We start from the raw sequence: 21,249 nt of genomic DNA, 5'->3' as shown, positions 1-21,249 counted from the left end.
AAGGGCAAGAAATGGCTGGCCTTGCCAGTGACATCCACATTCATGATAGAATTAAAAATAAAGTTGAGAATCCTCCACAGTTGGCCTGACCACTCCTCACAGGTTTTGAATAATCTTCAAACTGACAGATCGTGCATGCGATCACCAATGTCCAAGTCATTAATAAAAATAAAGAGCAAAAATTCCAAGGCGATTCTATGGGACACCATTGGTGATTAATCTCCAAATAGATCCAAAATGCATCCATAACTACTTCTGACCTATGTCTGGCAGCCAGTTCCCAATCCAGCTCAATATATTACCACTAATACCAGAGACTTCAATCTCATAGAAAATCCTCTTGTGCTATACCTCATCAAAACCTTATGGAAGATTAAGTAGACAATTGCTACTTGGCTTCCCTCATTCACCATCTTCATAACTTCAAGGAATACGGTCAGATTTGTAAGACATGATTTCATTTTAATCAAGACAGAGTGGGTCTCCCTAATAGGTCCCACTATCCAATTTGCAAATATGGCATCCTTGATCATTCCCTCATGCACATTTCCTATTACTGATGTTGAACTAACGGGTCTGTAGCTACCTCGATCCTTCTTGTCAACTTTTTTAAAGATGGGGACTATATTGGTCTCCTTCCAGCCTACAGGAACCATCCCAGAATGCAGTGAGCAGTTAAAAATACCTGGGTGAGGGGACTGTGGATTTCCCACTACCCTCAGGGCCCTCAGGTGGATATCATCAGGCCAGGTTGCTCAAAAATTTTTCAAATACAAAATAGTACATTCACCTACTTTAATATTGCCAGTTTTATTATTAAAAATCATTCAATTCTAATAGTTGATCATCTTCAAGAGAGAAGACCAATGCAAAGCACTCGTTTCAAGTTTCTGTCAAACCAGCAAGTCCTTTGTAATCTGAATTTGAACATCCTCCAATGGCCAGTACATTCTTTCACATTTCTCTACGCTTTACATAACCAAAAAGAATTTTCCTATTCCTTCCACCATTGTCTATGATCCTCTTTTCCATTCGCCTGTTAGCTGATCAATAGCAACCTTCATTTTCTTCAGCTGAACTAACTCTGTTCAGTTGAGTTATTAGGAGCCTTTAATTTACACAGATATTTCTATTTACCTAACCGGTCGAGAACCTTGTCTTTTTCTCACCCCAACCCCTTCTTTTGACTTCAGATACATATCTATCTTCCGTAATACAAGCCTAGAGTTTCGAGATAAACAAGGGAATATGGGAAAATCAATTAAACTGGCCACACTAAACAGCTGTAGAACTACAAGTTGTAGTGAGCAATAGAGCGAATTACAAAGTAATTCTCAGTGACAGGTTCTGATGCATTTTAAACACAAGCTCAAAGCCACAGTTGTGTGTGAGACAAAATGAAAGCCAAAAGCGGACTGATGCCAAGCAACACCAAGTACACGACACGTAGGGAGGTCGCTTCCAAAGAACATTTGCTTTCTGATTCTTTACCTCAGACAGTGCTTTCTTATCATGAACCTTCCCCGACCCCAGCAGGCGAAGCACGTTTTTTGCCCCTTCCGACACAGCATGTTCCACACGAAAGTGATGCCGCAACTCTTCAATTCTCAGCTCAAGGAGGCTTAGCTCAGGCTTGGCTTTAGAAAGAAAAAAAAGAAAGGCCATATATTAACATATGCAAACATTCCTAAAGTAGATTCATCCCATCTTCGGAGAGGAGCAGCGCTCCTGTTCATCTTCATGGGCCACATATATGTGTTCAGTGGTACCTCAGGCTGCAGATCTCCATATTCCAACTTGCTAATTCTAACAGATCTTGATGCTCAATCTCATGTTTTCTCCACCGATATAAATAGCCCGTCCAAAACTCCCAAACAATAAAATACAAATAGGATGAACTAGACATAGAATTAAATACAAGTGAAATTTCCAGTGCATTTGGACCCGGGCACACATTTAATCAGTATTGTTCTTAGCAGAATTAGGTCCAGGAATCCTACTGCTACTTCTGATCAGTAAAGTATAATACGCTACCACTATATCTGTAGAGATAACAGGGAATGGACCCCATTTGACACTCTACAGGGAGCAGGGTGTAAGCGTAATCCACACAGGGAACATAGTGCAAAACAAAATGTTGGTTATATTCAGCACCTCAGGCAGCATTTGTGGGGAAGAGTAACACAGATGACCATTTTTCAGAACAGGGCTCCAGACCTGCTCCTCAACTGTTTCGCTTTCCACAGGCGCTGTCTGACTTGCCGAGTATTGAGCCTATTTCAGATTTCCAGGCATCTGCAGCATTTGATTTTTGAGCTGGAGCAGAGTATGAATCCTGTGTGACGCTATACAGGGGGCAGGGTGTGAACCCTATCTTACACTGAAAAGGCGTGCAGAGTGAAATATTTATTTTATCAAAGGAATCACAGAGGGAGAAGAAACATGGTTATCTCATACTCCGTTTAATTTACAGGTTTATCTGCATTACAAGTAAACAAACCATTGGAAGAGCAATCTTATTCTGGTCAACTCATTCTGTTTATGTCATCTGTTGAGTTGTGCAAACACGAAGGAATCGCGTCCTGGGGGTGACAAAGCACTCAGGCTACTTCTTTCCAATTTCCATTCCCAATAATGCCACCAGCACTCCCAGTTTCTAAACTTTACTTTCGAAAAAGAACCCCAAGTTATAAAACAGTAGCTAAACAAGCTTTTAATGTTAGAACGTCTTGTTCAAAGATTTTATGTTCATTTTTCAAAATACTTCCTAATGTTTGAGCAGAGTTTCTTAAGGGCCTACCTACTTGTACACCAGCTTTGAAAGACAGATATAAAATATCATTATAATCTAGCTTCAGCCAGAAAGCGCTGATTTTCCTGTAAAAAGTTGCCGGAGTGGCATTTATCAAATGCAGTCTCTAACTCTGGAATTGTGACCCGTTTTGACTCTAAATGGTGGGATGCAGGGACCCCATCCCTATTTCACAATTTTCACCATGGGCTCAAATAGAGTTCAGGAGGGAATAAAGATGGTTTCGTTCTCACACAACCCAGCAGCTTGTTGGAGAATAGCAGTGGAAGCAACTCCCTCAACCCAACTTGGATAGGGGTGACACCCTGTATGGGCAGCGAGGCTCCATCTCTTCTGCTTTATAAATCGATCTATTTACTGCAGAACAAAGCAAATGGAGAGATCACAGTGAACAGCACTGGAGTCCTGACTAAACACAGCAATAGATGTAGATTCATACACCTTCTCCTGATTTCCAGAGCATCAAAGATGAGCAGCAATAAGCATTCAGAAAATTGTTTTTGTGGGGGGCAGGGGATGTGGACTGGGAGAGGATTTTTATATTTTTAGGAAACTAAATCAGCTTGGGTTTTCTTATGTTCCACTAGAGCACAAAGTACCAAATTCAAACCCCAGCTCAATTTGGAAGCAAATTGCAGGGATGCTGGGTGTTCCTGAACAGCATCAGAGTGTATGAAACCTTTAGCAACACTTTTCAGAGAAGCATACTGAGGCAAGAAGTTGTTATTATCTCAGCCAGCCCCTGCTCTGATATTTTGAAGTCTAACAGCCAGTTTTATTTTTGAACCATTTCCCCCCAGAAGCAGTTCTGAAACTCAGCTGAGCTGCCGCAAACTCGCTTCACCCAGTTTTGACCTGGGACACAGCTGAGGATCTGCCACATTATTGCAGCAACACAGCTCAACTGTGACTCAACGTCCCTAACCACATACTCTGCTAGTGCTGGGGGACACCCGATGACCATTAACACAACAGCCATCGCTTAGACCAGAACAAACTAGGTGACAGTACTATTTACCTCGGGCAGAACCTTTGACACCCAACCTACATTTGCAGCAAGGAGAAAAACAGACTTAAGACCTGATACTCAACAGCCACCCAGTAATAAAAAAGTAGCAATAAAACCGGACCACAGATACTGCCATGCAACACAGGACTTTGAGTATGCTAAACAGTGGAAGCAGCAGTTAACAGACAGAGCTAAGCAATCCCAACAGCAACGGATCTGATCAAAGCCCTGCAGTCCTGCCACATCCTGTCATTAATGGGGACGGACAATTAAACAACTAATCAGAGCAGGAGGCTCCACAAAACTCCCCATCCTCAAGGATGGAAAATCAGTGCAAATGACACAAGGCTGAAACATTTGCAACAAGCTTCAGCTGAAGTGTTAAGTGGACGATCCATCTCGGGCTCCTCCTGACTGTCACAGATGCCAGTCTTCAGCCAATTTGATTCACTCCAGTAGACAGACACTGGACACAGGAAAGGCCATGGGCCCTCAGAACATCCTGCCTGTAAGTACTCAGAACTGTGCTCCAGAACCAACCCCTAGCTAAGATGTTCCAAGTACAGCTAAATCACAAACCTTATGATATGGAAAATTGTCCAGGTGTGTCCTGCCTACAAAAAACAGGACAAATCCACTCTTAATAATTGCCTCCCAACCAATCTATCCCAGCTAAACGGCACTTAACCAGCAAAATCTGCTCACTGATGCTCCGTTTGGGTTCTGCCAGAGCCACCGAACTCCAGACCTCACTAAACTCCAGACCTCACTACAGCTTGGTCCAGCCACAGACAAAACAGCTGAATTCAAGAGGCAGGTGAGAGTGACTATTTCACCCCTTTGCTATTTCCTACTTAGTTCTGTTGAAGGGTCATGAGGACTCAAAACATCAAATTTGCTCTTCTCACCGATGCTGCCAGACCTGCTGAGTTTTTCCAGGTATTTTTGTTTTTATTGTGAGAGTGACTGCCCTTGACACGAAGGCAGTATCTGACCAAGTGTGGTATCAGAAGTCCGAGCTAAATCAAAGAAAATGGGAATCGGGAGAAATTTCTCCACTGATTGGGCTAGCACAAAGAAAGATGGTTGTGATTTTGGAGGCCCCAAAGCTCATTGCAGGAATTCCTCAGGGTAGTATTTAGGCCCAACCCATCTCAACTGCTTCAATGATCTTCCCTTCTACTCAGATACTGACACAGTCCATGCCCCAAAACGCACAAGTCCTGACAAAATTCAGGCATGGGCTGACACTTATGCTACACAAGCGCGGGCACATCCATCTCCAACATGAACGAACCTAATCCTCTCTCCTGGAAATTCAATGGAACTACCATCACTGAATTCCATACCAACATCATCCTGGGAGTCACCATTGACTGAAAGTGACTGGACCAGCTATGTAAATACTGTGGCTACAAGAGTAGGTCAGAAGCTGGGAATTCTGTGTCGAGTAACTCACCTCCTGACTCCCCAGAGCCTGTCCACCATCTACAAGGCACAAGTCAGGAGTGTGATGGAATACTCCCCATTGCCTGGATGAGTGTAGCTCCAACAACACTCAAGAAGCTCAACACCATCCAGGACAAAGCTACCTGTGTGACTGGCACCCCCATCCATCACCGTAAAACAATTCACTTCCTCACCAGCGACACAACAGTGGAAGCAGTATGTACCACATACAGGGTGCTAAACAGCAACTCGCCAAGGCCTCCTTCGACAGCGCCTTCCAACCCACACCTCCAGCACCTAGGGAAGGGAAGGAAAATGTGTGGGAAAAGCACCACTTGAAAGTTCCCCTCCAACCACACACTATCCTGACTTGGAACTATACCGTTGTTCCTTCACTGTCGCTGGGTCAAAAACCCAGAATCCCTCCCTAACAGCGCTGTGGGAGTGACTGAAGCAATTAAAAGGTGGCAGCTCACCACCACCTCCTCAAGGACAGGCAGGGATGGGCTTTCCCAGAAAGCTCACAGACCATGAATGTATTAAAAAAATGTCATTCTAATGAATCACCCCAATGATCTACATCAGCTGCCAGTAAAGCAATGCCTCGATTTTAAAATTCTGATCCTGATTTTCAAATCTCTCTAAGGGCCTTGTCCCTCCTAGCTCTGTTATCTCCTCCAATCCCACACCCTCTGTGATCTTTGAGCTCCTCTAATTCTGGCCTCTTGAGTGTCCTGATTTCAATCATTTCACATGGTGCTCTGCCTTCAAACAGCAAGCACCTAAGGTTTGGAATTCCCCATCTTTACCTCTCTTTCGTCCCTCTGAGATACTCCTTAAACACCTCTTTGACCAAGCCTTGAAGAACTCCTTTTTGTGGTTCAGTGTCAAATTTTGTTTCATAACATAGCTGTGAAGCACCTTGGGGTGTTTTGTAAGCTATGGTGCTATTTAAATACAAGATGCTGTTGTTGGCACTGCTGAATGAACATCATCAGGAATCACCCTATGCGCATAATATAACCATGAGACAGTATTCAATAAATGTTATTACATACATGTCATCAGACACCAGCTAATTCATATCATCAGTCACCACTCCGTGTCCACTCAACACCAACAATCAGTAAGTAATTGGACAAAACTCACTATCTAATTAGACAGCAATGCGACATTCAAAAGTGCTCATCTTAGATCAGGGAAAAAGTGATAAGGGAAAACTAGTGGGACTTAAAATATTTTTATTGTTAAGAGTGGGACGCTTCATAAAATGTTTTTTTACACTATTTTAACTCAAGGTAAATGGAGCACATGACTTCTTCCTAGTTCTGCCTGGCGATAAGTCAATGTGACCTGGTTGCCATGGGGACTAGGGGCCCAGGTCATGTCCTATTGAAATCCAAGTGCCAGCTTTCACACCTAAACACAGTGGCAGAAGCAGCTGGCTTTGTACAAACCTACATACCTTCAGGCAATCAGATTCGGAGACCCTGGACACAGAGAGTGAGAGAGTTCCAGAGAGAGACAAGCAACTGCTGCAACACAGCAAGGGAAAACACTGTTTTCTGCTAACCACCAGGTAGAATGCAGGCAGGAGCACATTCTCTATTCGAAGAGACAGAACAGTAGAAATTGAAGGACTCTGGAAGGTTCGCCTTGGCATAGCTAAGAGGAGTGGCCAGAGCGGGCTTTGCTGTTGGAAGTCAGTTCGGAGATTCTCAGAAGACTGAGGGAAATGACTTTTGATGGATATTAGACATAATGACTCATCAAAACGGGGAGGGACTGAGCCCACTGGAAGCTGAGAGTAACTTTGGACTGGTTCCTGTAAAAGACAGCAGTTCCGCAGGGAAGTCTGGTATAATGTATAAATGTGGCATGGGGGCTTTCAGTTGTGTTAGGGAGTCAAAGGGGGGATATCTTTTCTATAATTTACTGTTTTAGCTGCCTACTAAGTAATGTTTACTCAACGTTGGTTTTAGTAGTTTGTTGCAGCAAAACTTTAAAACATGAAATTTTGTTGTATGATCCTTTTGAGTCAGTGAGATTTAAAATCTCTTTTTAAAAGTTATCGGACTCTTTGGGATCATAACACTGTACACAGGACCTGATGGTCCCCACCCCAGATTGGTGAAAGAAGTGGGTGAGAAAATGAAGAAGCTCATTTAATGCTGGCCTATCTGTATTACCTTCCAAATTCCACAGTGCTGATCCCAAAGTTAGTGAATGGATAAGCGTGTATAATGCCTACCTAAGTTTCTTGACACTTATGACATTTTTGACTTGTATTCATAGCTTATATTCTGATATTGCCCCGTCTTTAATTATATCACTTGCGCATTTATGGTTAATAATAATCGGACCACTATACAATCAGACTCCACTCAATGCCCGTAATCAGACACAATGCAATGAGGCAAGAATCAATGCACAAACAGCATATGACCAAACTATATAAGTATAGAGTCAGATAGTATGTATCAACAGTGCTCAATTCGTCTCATGGTTCAACCCAGTGATGGTGTGCAATCGAGATCAATGCTCATAATACGATCACAATCATTTCATTTGGTACTATAAACAGGTTGGTAGCCTTCCACAGAAAATCTCCGCAGGAACCTTGCAGCTAAATGCATTTAAGTTACAAGTGCATTAACATCCAATGCTGGGCAACATCTTCTTCTACTGTGTCTAATTAAGATCAATGTCTTACTTTGACATCCCTACTAAAATGTTAATCATCAAACGTATTGATCTGACTGAAGATTCTAAAAAGGGGCTGGTCAAAAATGAAGGGTTATCATAAAAAAAGGAGAAACTGGTTCCACTGGCAGAGGCTCAGTAACCAGCATATTATTTATTTTGGCCTGAATGCACTGCCTCAAAATGGTGGTGAAAGCAGCTACACCTGTAACTTGCATAAGAAAACTGAAGTAACCATTGAAGGAAAGAAATATTCTGAGTCTATGAGGAAAAAGCAGGAGGGTGGGATTAATTGGATAGCTCTTTTAAAGAGTCAGCATCGGGGCACAATGGGTTCAATGTCCTCATTCTCTGCTATTATATTCTATGATCCTCTTTACGTGACATTTACTTGCTTCCACCCATCACAATGCGCTCGGTATTTAACATTTTTCTAACTTTTAATCATTAGCCTGTTATCAATTAAAATTTTTTAGTAAGTTTTATTTTCTTTAAGAAGCATAAGCTGCAATATTTGAATGAAATCAATTCAGCCTATCCTGCCCCATCCGAAATCTGCAGCAAGAATCTCCATTAACCCCTGGTGGGAACTACACTGATCTGATCCAGAATTTCTGTGTCGAATGGAGAAATCACAAGGACAACTGTCTGGAAACCATATTCCTTTGAGATGCAATTTTTCGACATTGTGAATGAGATTGAGAAAGGTGGAATCCAATAATTAATCCAAACGCACACCTGCTGTGTTCGGCATTTTCAGTATTTCACTACAAAACATTCCAGGTCTCTTCAGCACTTCAACATTCACCCAAACTGCATCAAATGTCAGCAAACTGACATTTACTTTGCTCGTGAGAATGCCTTTATAATTCACTCATGCCAGTGAAGCTTAGAAACAATGGGATCACACACTTCTGAACACATCCAACATCTACCATTAGCACTGAGTCGTCGCGCCAGCACTTACCTTGGCCATCCTCAACTTCTAGATGCAACTCGTCTGCCTGCACTGCTTTCCGGACCTGCATACGGATTCACTTCAATTTTGGTTTTACTGTCCTGCAGCATCTGCTGAGCAGTGGACAGCATCTTTCGATCCTTAGGGATTAAAACAAAGGAAAAATCAAAGGCCTTTTCACTTCACAAGGAGCAAAACGTGTTTTCTCAAATGACTGTGCTGTTTATCACAATGTTGTCCTTCGAAAGGGTACTTTGACAATAGGGTTCGAGATGCATATATCCAGGGATCATGACAGTACCAATCGGAATGGGTAGTGGAATTCCAGGTTCTCCTGACGCTGAAATTGTGAACAATCTGCATCCAACCAGGTAAACTGCAGAACCTTTCGCTGGTTTCTGCATTTCCTGTGTCTTCTGTTCCATCATTCAATCAACTTGGACTGCAGCAGTTCAAGCAGGCGGTTCACCACCACCTTCTCAGGACAGTTAGAGATCAGCAAAAAATGTTGTCCTTGACAGAAACGAATGAATCCCATGAATGAATAAGAAAAACATGCTCTGTGTGACGGCAAATGCTCTAATGCAGGGTGCTTCTCAACTGCACAGCACAGGCCAAGATATAAATTCATTATATATTTTTTTTAAAGCATCATCAGATTTTACTCCTGACCAAGGCGATGGATAGTGGTGCAGCTGCACGGAGTCACCTGCATCCTGCACAGGCCAGGGGAGCTGTGGGGTATCACTATCTCACAACAAACATTTACCCTGTATCCTACCAACTCGGGTTGCACAGCAGCCCAGAGCTCCAGTGAAAGAGAAATCAGTGGCACTTGGCCCAATGACCTGCTTACATCATCAATTCCACATTCTGAAAAATTAAACACTGTGCAATTTCTTTTGGATGAATTTGGTTCATCAAGGAAACGGAAGCAGTGCAGGGTACCGGAACACTTCCTCCACTCTAGGCACCCACTGAAGACAAACATACACAAATCGGCATAAGTGCAGTAAAGTTCCCTCTCCGGGTAAACGCACCGCTTGCCGATTTAAGGTGGCATCTGCCACACCAGTTGCCTCCCTGGTGCCAGGGTAATGAAGCTGAGAATTGAACAAGAGATCTCAACGTGAACTGACTAGATTGTGAACGAAGTTGAGAAGCTGGGGAGTGTAAAAATTCAGTGCAGGAGGGGAAGGTGGTGCTCCTATGTGTGTTTAACACTTGGCAGTGGTTTGCGGAAGCACAAGGCCAGTATTTAAAACTCCGTTCAGTGTTTTGGCACTTGGTGGGAGTTTAAAAAAATGAAACAGACTAAAATGAATAATCTATGGATAAACCTAGACTAAGGTATGGTAGGCAGGTGGTATTACTTCACTGAAGTACAGTACGTGGGAATTTGTGGACAATAAGACCATCCCGAGTGACACCATCTGCAGTATACGCTTCTGCCTCAAAGTCATTGATCTGGAGTGCGAATTGGACAGACTCCGACACAGAGGAGGAGCAGCAGCAGTACCTGGACAGTTTCTTCTAGAGTTAGGTCACACGTCAGAGAGGTGCAGGTTCAGAAGGTGGCTGGTTTGAGAGATAGAATGTGATGTAAAGGCCACCCAGCTAAGATAAGGTTGCATTCAAAAGGAATTTAGAAGGTTAAGGGGTGATTTGAACAGTTTTCAAGATATTAGGGGAACAGTTGTGCAGATAGAAACTATTTCTGCTTGTTGGGGAGGCAGGACTAGGCTTGAGGTCCTGTTCGGAGAGTACTAGGAGCTACGAAGTAAATTTTAAAAAAGGAACCTCAAGGATTATAACCTGGGAATTACCACCCAAGCCACAGGGATAAGGAAAAAGTGGACACATCAATATAAGATAAGTCGCAAAGAAATCAAATAAATAATTCATTCTTTACCTGGGGAGTGTAAAATTCAGTGCAGGAGGGGAGGTGGTGCTCCTTTGTGTGTGACTATGGCCCAAATAAGTGTTCTTTATAAAAGCAACAGAACATTAGGAGCAAGGTGAATGAATTCAACCTCGAGGGTACAACAATGCAGCCATTCCTGAGACATGGCTGCAAAACGAATGGTACCAGGAACTGAAACACACCGTGTTATAAAAGTCTATAGGAAAAATAGGGAAACGGGAAGATGAGGGGGCAGCCCTGGTAATTAAGGATGACGTTACTTCAGTGATAAGAGAACAAGATGTAAGCAGGACACCGGGACTTTCTGGGTAGAATTAAGAAATAGAACAAGATTATAGTGACAGCTGTGTATCAACATCTGGGTAGCAGCTGTGAAGTGGCAGAGCACATAAATGCAGAGGTTAGACAAGCATGCAGCCAAAGACAGAATAGTTTTAAAGAGCAGTACCTTCAAAGGGTGATAGAATCGAATTATTCATGGTACCATCCACCTTTGAGTTTAGCAACAGCAAGATATTTAGACTAATGCATCGATTAGTGCATCAGATGCAACCAGCTGAATGCAACATTGGGGAAATGGTGCAGGAGCGAGGGCTGCCTGATTTGTTGAGTATTCTGACCAGTTCTAGAGCAGGAGGGACCTGACAAGATGGACAGGTAGCACTCAAACAAGGTTGAGACCATTGTCCTCACGGAAAGGATAACTGGTTGCTGTTGAAACGGGTTTAAAACTCATTTGGCTGAGGGAGAGGGCCAGGGTGAAGCAAAGAGGAAAACAAAGTGTACAGAATATTGGGCGACACAAACAGCATTAGAATAAAGTTCATAACAAAACAAAACATGCTGGAAAAATCTCAGCAGGGTCTGATAGCATTTGTGGAGAGAAAGACAGGGTTAATGTTTCGAGTCCGTATTGACTCTTCTTCAGAGCATTAGAATAATGCTGTTAGACTACAGAATAGCACAAAAAGAGGAGAGATCAGACAAGGGAACAATGTAATGTCAACTAAGGGAGGTGTGGCAGCACTGATCAAAGATGCTGTGCTCGATTAGTAATGGATGTTGTCCTTTGTGGTTCCGGGAGAGCCAGCAAAATAGGAGTTAGGTTGTTGGAGTATATTTGAATTCAATAAAAAACCTGAATTAAAAATCTGATGGTGACCATGAAATTATTGCTGATTGTTGTAAAAACCCATCTGGTTCACTAATGTCCTTTAGGGAAGGAAATCTGCCTCCCTTACCTGGTCTGGCCTACACGTGACTCCAGGACTCACGGCAATGTGGTTGACTCTTAATGGCCTAGCAAGCAAGCCACTCAGTTCTCAAGGGCATATAGGGATGGGCATAAATGCTGGCCGAGCCTGAAATTCCCCATCCCATGAACGATTATCAAAAAAATACAATCATAGAATGACACAACAAAGGAATAAATTTGGCCTACTGTGCCTGGGTCAGTTCTTAGAAAGAGCTATCCAATTAGTTCCACTTCTCTGATCTTTCCCCATAGCTGAGCAATTTTTTCCCCTCCAACTATATATCCACCTGCTCCCAAGCCTTTTCGGGCAGTGTATCCTGATCACAACAACCTGTTCTGTACAAAATAGCCTTCCTCATGGCACCTCTGGTTATTTGGCAATTGTCAAGAAGCCATACCCTTTGCTTGCCAACCTCCTGCATCAGCAACACATCTTCTCCTTACTCTATCACATGCACCCAGTAAATCTCCTTAGCCCCCTTGACATCCTTCCATAGGTGTGATACTGGAGGAATACCCAATACTCCAGCTGGTATGTGTTTTAAACAGGTTTATCATTCTTCCTGACTTTTTTATTCTGTGCCTCTATTTATAAAGCCCAGTTTCCTACATGTTTCACTAACTGGTTTATTAAACCCTTCTGCCAACTTCAAAGACTTGTGCGTAGTACCTCTCTCTTCTTGCAAACCCCTTTAAAATTGCATCATTTAGCACCTGACGCTCCTCATGCTTCCTAAAACAAAATATTCACCTCACTCCCTCTGTGCTGAATTTCATCTGCCATGTATCAACACGTTCCACCACCTTGTCCACCACCACAGACACCTCTCAAAGTCTACTACAATGTTCCTCATGCAGACAATCTAATTTACCATTGCTTTGGCTAACTCTTCTTTGCTAAACACTGATGTATTTGTATAATGGGGAAGGGAATGGGAGAGACTTTAAAGAAATCATTGGCGTCTTCTCTTCACAGTAGAACTTCAAGTAATGAACACTAGTGAAGAAAAAAAGTACTGGGGAAATTAATGGGGCTGAAATCCAACAAATTCCCTAGGCCTGATTGTTTAGGAACCAGAGTTCTAACAGTAATATACATATTATTTTATTATAGATTAACTAGAAAAATTAATGTTCACCTAATTGTGAGGATGTGTGAGGCAGACAGACAAGTGTGTCCAGCAGATCTTCTGGTAAGAGTAGCTACAAGCGGACATGTGTAAATAATAACTTTAAAAATTCATTTAATTTATTCGGGCCATCATTAAGCAAATAAATAAAAAAGGGGCAAGAGGTGGGCAAGGCAGGGTTTGTGCTGGTACTGTAATATGAGAGACAGCAAGACTGTCCTGGATTCCCAGAGCTACAGGAAATGTCTGTGCCTTCAATCAGTCCAGCTCATAGTGGATGAGCTGAAGTGCCAATTACAGGCACTTCCAAACAGAAAGAGGTGGTCGAGTTTTTGGATCATTTTATCCAGAGCAGAGTCCACACTTCAGAGGAAAGCACAGGTTCAGGAAAAGGAGAATCTGACTGTTAGAAAGCAAAGCAGAAGGGCCTTAGGAGAGGTTGAGGAAGAAGTCCCTTCGTACGGTCCTACCCAACAGGTACGGTGTTACTGACTACCTGGGAGAAAAACAAGAAGACTGCAGGAGAACAGCCCAATACAGACACTGCGGCACAGGAGGTAGGTTGGATACAAAATTGGCTCAGTGGCAGGAAGCAACAGGTAATGTTGACAGGTGTTTTTTTGTGACTGGAAGACTGTCTCCAGTGGGGTCCAGAGGGCTAAGTTCTGGATCCCTTGCTGTTTGATAAATATCAATGATTTAGATTTACATGTAGTGGGCATACTTAGGAAGTCTGCAGATAGTATGAACATTAGCCATGTGGTTGACAGTGCATAAGAAAGCTGTAGACTGCAGGAAGAGATCAATGGGCTGGTCAGGTAGGTAAAAAAAATGACCAATGGATTTCAAGCCAGTAAAGTGAGAGGTAATATACTTTGGGGAGGACAAAGAAGGTAATGGAGTACACAACACACGGTAGGATATGGAGACGTTTAAAGGAACAGTGTGCCAGTCGACAGATCCCCAAAGGTGGCAGGGCAGGTAGACAGGGTGGTCAAAAAGGAGTATGGGCTACTTTCCTTTACAAAAGCAGAATTACCTGGAAAGACTCAGCAGGTCTGGCAGCATCGGCAGAGAAGAAAAGAGTTGACGTTTCCAGTCGTCATGACCCTTCGGCAGAACTAGGTGAATCCCCGGAAGGGTTGAAATATAAGCTGGTTTAAGGTGGGGGCGGGGGGGGTGTGTGTGTGTGTGTGTGTGTGTGTGTGTGTGTGTGTGTGTGTGTGTGTGTGTGTGTGTGTGTGTGTGTGTGTGTGTGTGTGTGGTGTGTGTTGTTGGGGGGGTGTTGTTGGGGGGGGGGTGGGGGGAGAGAAGTGGAGGGGGGTGGTGTGGTTGTAGGCAAAAGCAGTGATAGAAGCAGATCATCAAAAGATGTCACAGACGGCAGAACAAAAGAACACATAGGTGTCAAAGTTGGTGATATTATCTAAACGAATGTGCTAATTAAGAATGGATGGTAGGGCATTCAAGGTATAGCTCTAGTGGGGGTGGGGGGAGCATAAAAGATTTAAAATAATGGAAATAGGAGGGAAAAGAAAAATCTATATAATTTATTGGAAAAAAAACAAAAGGAAGGGGGAAGAAACAAAAGGCGGGGGTGGGGATGGAGGAGGAGGTCAAGACCTAACGTTGTTGAATTCAATATTCAGTCCGGAAGGCTGTAAAGTGCCTAGTCGGAAGATGAGGTGTTGTTCCTCCAGTTTGCGTTGGGCTTCACTGAACAACACAGCAAGCCAAAGACAGACATGTGGGCAAGAGAGCAGGGTGGAGTGTTGAAATGGCAAGCGACAGGGTGGTTTGGGTCATTCTTGCGGACAGAACGCAGGTGTTCTGCAAGCGGTCGCCCAGTTTACGTTTGGTCTCTCCAATGTAGAGGAGACCGCATTGGGAGCAATGAATGCAGTAGACTAAGTTGGGGGAAATGCAAGTGAAATGTTGCTTCACTTGAAAGGAGTGTTTGGGCCCCTGGACGGTGAGGAGAGAGGAAGTGAAGGGACAGGTGTTACATCTTTTGCGTGGGCATGGGGTGGTGCCATAGGTGGGGGTTGGGAGTAGGGATGATGGAGGAGTGGACCAGGGTGTCCCGGAGGGAACGATCCCTGCGGAATGCCGACAGTGGGGGTGAAGGGAAGATGTGTTTGGTAGTGGCATCATGCTGGAGTTGGCGGAGGATGATCCTATGAATGCGGAGGCTGGTGGGGTGATAAGTGAGGACAAAGGGGACCCTATCATGTTTCTGGAGGGAGGAAAAGGCGTGACGGCGGATGCGCGGGAGATGGGCCGGACACTGTTGAGGTTCCTGTCAACCACCCTGGGTGGAAAACCTCGGTTAAGGGAAGAAGGAGGACATGTCAGAGGAACTGTTTTTGAAGGTAGCATCATCGGAACAGATGCGACGGAGGCGAAGGAACTGAGAGAATGGGATGGAGTCCTTACAGGAAGCGGGGTGTGAGGAGCTGTAGCCGAGGTAGCTGTGGGAGTCGGTAGGCTTGTAATGGATTTGGTGGACAGTCTATCACCAGAGATTGAGACAGAGAGGTCAAGGAAGGGAAGGGAAGTGTCAGAGATGGACCACGTGAAAATGATGGAGGGGTGGAGATTGGAAGCAAAATTAATAAATTTTTCCAAGTCCCAACGAGAGCACGAAGCAGCACTGAAGTAATCATCGATATACTGGAGAAAGAGTTGTGGAAGGGGGGCCGGAGTAGGACTGGAACAAGGAAGGTTCCACATACCCCATGAAGAGGACAGGCATAGCTGGGGCCCATGCGGGTACCCATAGCACATCTTTTATTTGGAGGAAGTGAGAGGAGTTGAAGGAGAAATTGTTCAGTGTGAGAACAAGTTCAGCCAGACGGAGGAGAGTAGTGGTGGATGGGGATTGTTCGGGCCTCTGTTCGAGGAAGAAGCTAAGGGCCCTCAGACCATCCTGGTGGGGGATGGAGGTGTAGAGGGATTGGACGTCCATGGTGAAGAGGAAGCGGTTGGGGGCCAGGGAACTGGAAATTGTTGATGTGACGTAAGGTGTCAGAGGAATCACGGATGTAGGTGGGAAGGGACTGGACAAGGGGAGAGAGAAGGGAGTCAAGGATAACGAGGGATGAGCTCTGTGGGGCAGGAGCAAGCTGAGATGATCGGTCTATCGGGGACAGTTCTGTTTGTGGATTTTGGGCAGGCCGTCCGAGGTTGGGCGACTATCAGGTTGGACGCTGTGGGAGGAAGATCCCCAGAGGAGATGAGGTCAGTGACAGTCCTGGAAACAATAGCTTGATGTTCAGTGGTGGGGTCAGGGTCCAGGGAGAGGTAGGAGGAAGTGTCTGTGAGTTGACGCTCAGCCTCCGCGAGGTAGAGGTCAGTGCGCCAGACAACAACAGCAACACCCTTGTCAGCGGGTTTGATGACGATGTCAGGGTTGGACTGAGAGAAGGAGTGCAGTAAGTTCAGCGAGAGAGAGATTAGAATGGGTGAGAGGAGCAGAGAGAATTGAGACGATTAATGTCGCGCCGACAGTTCTCAATAAAAAGATCAAGAGAAGGTAAGAATCCAGAGGGAGGGGTCCAGGTGGAGGGAGAATATTGGAGATGGGTGAAAGGATCCGTTGAACTGGGAGAGGACTCCTGCCCAAAGAAGTGAGCCCAGAGACGAAGACGGCGGAAGAAGAGTTCAGCATCGTGCCGAGCCCGAAATTCATTAAGGTGAGGGCGTAAGGGTATGAAACTAAGTCCTTTGCTGAGCACTGAACGTTCAGCGTTGGAGAGGGGAAGGTCAGAGGGTATAGTGAATACACGGCTGGGGCTGGATTGGAAGATGGGGTGGGACGGAGGGACAGGCAGGGGTGGAGGGTCCTAGATGGGTGTTGGTGTCGATGAGTTGTTGGAGCTTGCGTTCCTTAGCACTTGAGAGAAAAAGTTTCTTGTTGAAGCATCGGATGAGCCGAAGAATAAAATGAAACTGGGGCACGCGCAGCGGTGCTGCTGGAGGGAGAGGTCGAGTGTGTTCATATGGAGGCGCATGGCACTGAGTGTGGATCTCAGGATGCGACGGGAACAGCAGTCCGAAGAATGTTTTATGTCCCGGAAATCCCTTTAATCCTGGGTGGGTTCGAAACATGAGGGGTGGAATTTCAGTTGAAATCCACGTGGGGTAATTCGGAGACGGAGACAGTCACTGAGAAAGGAGATATGGCTGTGAAAGCGGGTTTAGTAAACACCTTATCAAACACCAGGAGGGAAATGGAAAGCAATGAAGGTGAACAAGGCAAAAGAGAGATACGGAAATCTTGTCAGAGACGAACAGAACTTCTTCAAGGAGGTAGGCATTTCTTGAAGAGCAGTGGCAGTCAATTAAACACAGAGATAAAAACAAAAACAAAAAACTGCGGATGCTGGAAATCCCAAAACAAAAACAGAATTACCTGGAAAAACTCAGCAGGTCTGGCAGCATCGGGGGAGAAGAAAAGAGTTGACGTTTCGAGTCCTCATGACCCTTCGACAGAACTAGGTGAATCCCTGGAAGGGTTGAAATATAAGCTGGTTTAAGGTGGTAGTGGGGCGGGGGGCGGGGGGGTGGTGGTGGTTGGGTTGGGGGAGAGAAGTGGAGGGGGGTGGTGTGGTTGTAGGCAAAAGCAGTGATAGAAGCAGATCATCAAAAGATGTCACAGACGGCAGAACAAAAGAAACACATAGGTGTCGAAGTGGTGATATTATCTAAACGAATGTGCTAATTAAGAATGGATGGTAGGGCACTCAAGGTATAGCTCTAGTGGGGGTGGGGGGAGCATAAAAGATTTAAAAATATTTTAAAATAATGGAAATAGGAGGGAAAAAGAAAAAATCTATATAATTCATTGGAAAAAAACAAAAGGAAGGGGGAAGAAACAGAAAGGGGGTGGGGATGGAGGAGGGAGGTCAAGACCTAAAGTTGTTGAATTCAATATTCAGTCCGGAAGGCTGTAAAGTGCCTAGTCGGAAGATGAGGTGTTGTTCCTCCAGTTTCCTACTTTCCTTTATTGGTCAAGGCTGAGAATGCAAGAGCTGGGAGGTTACACTAGAACTGCTTTAAATACTAGTTATACTGCAGCTAATGTACTGCATACAGTTCTGATCACCACATTATACAAAGGACGTGATCACACGAGAAAGGGTACAGAAGAGATTTCCAAGAATTTAGAATTTTAACGATGAGCCAAGACTAAGAGGCTGGGTGTGTTTTCTCTGGGGTTGAGGGGAGATTTAATCGAGGTGTATAAAATTAAGAGACGTTGCGATAGATTAGATACGAAGGACCTATTTCCATTAGCAGAGAGGTCAATAACGAGGAACCATGGATTTAAAGTAATTGGTGGAAGGATTAGAGGGGAGTCGAGGGGAATCTTCTCACCCAATGGGTAGGAGAGGCAGAAACCCTACTTTAAAAAGCACTTGGATATGCACCTGAGGTAATGTAACTACAGGACTACAGACCAAGAGCTGGAAAGTGGGATAAGACTGGATAGCTGTTTATCAGCAGGAACAGACATGACAGACAAATAGCTTTCTTCTGTGCTGTAAATCTTCCCAATCAAAAAACGAAAGCTGTGATGGTAATAGGGCCACTTAATATCGCAGGCAGACACAAGAAATGACAGAAATATTAAATAATTCCTTTGCTTCACAATTTACAAGGGAAACAGGATAGCTGGACATGACATCAGATTAGATAACTGCATTTAAAATAAGAGGTGGAATATTAAGTAAATTAATAAACCTTAGAAGAATGAGGTGATCTTACTGAAATACATAAGACCCTAAAGAGACTTGTCAGGCTGGCTACCCAGAGGATGCTTCCACTTGTGGAGGAAACTAAAACTAGGGGAAACAGTTTAAGAATAAGAGGTTTCCCCTTTTAAGAGAGGGATGTGAAGAAATTTTTTTCTCTCAAAGGGTTGTTAATCTATGGAATTCTCTTCCCCAGTGAGCAGTGGGTTAGACAGATTTTTTGATGGACAAGAGAGTCAAGGGCTCGTGGGGGGCAGACAAGAAAGTGGAGCTGAGACCACAACCAGGCCAGCCATGAGCTTACTGAATGGCAGAACAGGCTCGAAGGGCTGAATGGCCTAAGATAAAAGCCTTTGATTCAGACAGATTGCATCCACACATCTTAAAAAAAATCTAGGGACAATATAACAGGCATTAATAACAAATTATTAGAACTGTTTGAGGAAAAAAGGTGTAATGCCAGAAGACTGACAGATAGTTAGCTAACATTATACCTATATCTAAGAAGGGGGTAGAAAAGGGAATTATAGGCCAGTCAGCTTAACATCAGTGCAGGAAAAATAAAATCCTTACTGAAGGAGAGAATAGGACCACATCTCAAAATAAAGAAATACTATAATCAATAGTCAGCATAGATTTCAAAAGGGAAAGGTTTGCTTTGAAGCGGTACCAAGAGAGTAGAAGGGATAATGCATTAATGTAACAAATTTTTTAAAGGCCTTGGCAAGATGCCCCGTAATAGACTAAAGATTAGTGTCGGGGCACAAGTGACAGAATGGTTTCAGTTTTGAAGCCAGCTTTCAAACCAAAGGTAAAGGTGTGTTAGGGATGGAGAGAGCTGGAGCAAAAATGTTTTCCCCTTTCCCCTCATCTCCCGCTTGTTTGCAACAAGATGTATGTTTTAGGAATGTGTAAGACATTTTGAGTGTTGGGACTTTAAAAAATAGATAGAAAACAGGCCTTCTTGTAAGCTTAAAGAAAAAATGGATTGTTTATTCACAAAACACCCTCAATGTAAATGCAACAAAAACACACACACACACACACACACACACACACACACAGAAAGATGAGTTCTCGAGATGAAGCATGTAATAGGATTATTAACAGAGTAAAAAGAACAAATCACGTGTTTTTTTTAAATTAGTCCTTTAAGATAGAAAGCAAGCAGGCCTGATGAAGTCCTTCTCTTGATTCTCTGAAGATAGACGGAGGCTGAAAGTTTCTAGATTTTCTTGCAAAGTCATGGCTGTGCTTCTATAGGAAAGAGATATATTCTCGCAGTGAGAACAAATTAGCCCCTCTCTCACTGCCTCAATTGACTAGTTGTTAGGCAGGGTTCTGTATTTTTTGCTGGGTGGTGGTTCCCCTTTGTGCTGTTTGTCCCAAACTGACAAGCTCCTGGCTGGTCCTTGGAATAATAAATTGTATTGTCTCAAGTCTGTTTTGATCATGTGACCATATTATCAATACTTCTATTATCCACACAGATGACATGATATTAGAAGCCATTGCTACACAATGGAGGATGAATGGTGGCTGTTAACACCTTCTTGTGATCAACTGGATTCTTCATCTTAGTCAGGTTTCAAGTTCATAGACACACAGGCTGGGGAATCACTTTATTTGAGTTTCTGTAATTATCCAGACAATAGGAGCTGTAAATTCCACAAGTGATCTCGCATTTTGAATGCCTTTTCAAGGGATGGTCCTCCACACATAGACATTTACATTTTAATAACTTTCCAGAGGACAGGAATTAGGGCTTGTCTGTGAAGAAATTACAAAAGTCACCTGAGCCCCTGGACTCCATCTTGGGTCAAGGTAAATTGTCAAAATGCCATGTTTTACAAATGTAAAAATGTCCATCGTCTTCATACATCCACGGGCATATTACATGACCATGACAGCTAGTAGTTATTCAATGGCAAAAGGTGGGAATGTGGTGATCCACAGAATCACTACTGGGACGCTGTTGTTCCCAATTTCCAGTAGTGATTTAAACTTTGGATCAAAAACACAATTTCTAAATTGTAGGTGATACCAACTTGGAAGGGATATTTAGTACCAAGGAGGAGTGCAACTAATTACAAGAATATATCAACAGACTTGCAGAATAGATACAGAATTGGCAAATGAATTTCAACATAAATGTGAGGTATTGCATTTTGGCAAGATAATTAAGGAGGGTCACATATCACTTGGAAAATAAAAATCTGAATGGAGTACAGGAGCAAAGGGATTTGGCAGTAC

General features: G+C 43.7%; 1 pseudogene; it reads right to left on the bottom strand.

The window, feature by feature from the left end:
• Window positions 1-1,201: 1,201 nt before the first annotated feature.
• Window positions 1,202-21,249, bottom strand: part of LOC121271245 — a 77,087-nt pseudogene continuing 57,039 nt past the window's right edge.

Source organism: Carcharodon carcharias, chromosome 30 (assembly GCF_017639515.1).
Source record: "Carcharodon carcharias isolate sCarCar2 chromosome 30, sCarCar2.pri, whole genome shotgun sequence".
In the NCBI taxonomy this organism is placed as follows: domain Eukaryota; kingdom Metazoa; phylum Chordata; class Chondrichthyes; order Lamniformes; family Lamnidae; genus Carcharodon; species Carcharodon carcharias.
The sequence above is the reverse complement of the archived record's forward strand: the minus strand, read 5'-3'. Positions and strand labels throughout refer to the sequence as shown.